Source organism: Acomys russatus, chromosome 8, assembly GCF_903995435.1.
Source record: "Acomys russatus chromosome 8, mAcoRus1.1, whole genome shotgun sequence".
Taxonomy (NCBI): Eukaryota; Metazoa; Chordata; class Mammalia; order Rodentia; family Muridae; genus Acomys; species Acomys russatus.
Window position 1 is genome coordinate 17,255,714 of NC_067144.1, and position 993 is coordinate 17,256,706.

Consider the following 993-nt stretch of genomic DNA (forward strand, 5'->3'; position numbering starts at 1 on the left):
TCTGGAACTTGGTTTATTTTCAGTTACTGGTAGAATAAGCTCCTGAGTTGTAAGCGTTTAGTACTGAACTTTTAATAAGAAGTGTGGCTCTCTCATTAATCTCAGATCAGCATGTGTCAGGGCTGTAAGTGTTTATTTACAAAGGTTCCAGCAGGGCCTGGAGGGGATGCCCAGTACAAAACCCTGAGAGTTTGTTGCATACAAATGGAGAAAACACACAAGACAGCAGATTGAAGGATTGAAAACAGAAAACAAAACTGGGTCATAGTTACACTTTGTGTATTTAGTGCTCTCCTGAGTCTAGTGCCCATAGATTCTCCTATAAACGATGCTTACAAGAATTACAATTTTGAAAATGAATTGAGTCCTTGGGTACTTTGACACTTACTAGACACAAAGTCCTTTGCTTCGTATTCTAAAGTTTTTTGTTTTTTTTTTAAGCTTTTAGGCTTGATAAGTTCAATAATTTACTACAACCCTCCAAACAAAAATCTACCTGTATATGTCACAAAGGAAAAAAAAGCAAAATTATAATGAAGTTACATTTAATTGTACACAGTCAGTCTATTTCGTGTCTCACTCAAAAGTTCAGGCATTATAGGGAGAAAGATTTTTCTCTTACTCTGGAGGTCTGCTGTGCCAAGATAGTGCTGAGAGCCCTCACATAGTTGTATGTCATAAATGACAATGAAATGCCAAAATGCAGTGACATACTCCAGCTCCTGGTTATCACAGGCGGTCATTTGGAAGCTTGACCTTTTGTGTTGCTATGATTTCACATCTCAAGCAAGCATTTAAGTATCTCTGCTGTGGATTTCTCCTGTAAGTCAAAACAAAGCACTGTACTTCCTGCCCACCTGCATTGTATCCAAGACTTCATTGTCTCTGATTCTCTTTGAGTTTCTTACTGGCTGATGCTAGTCATGGGAAAATCAGCAACAATTTCATGCTTATGCCAAAGATCTAAATCTACCCTTAATATCTGTTATTTGC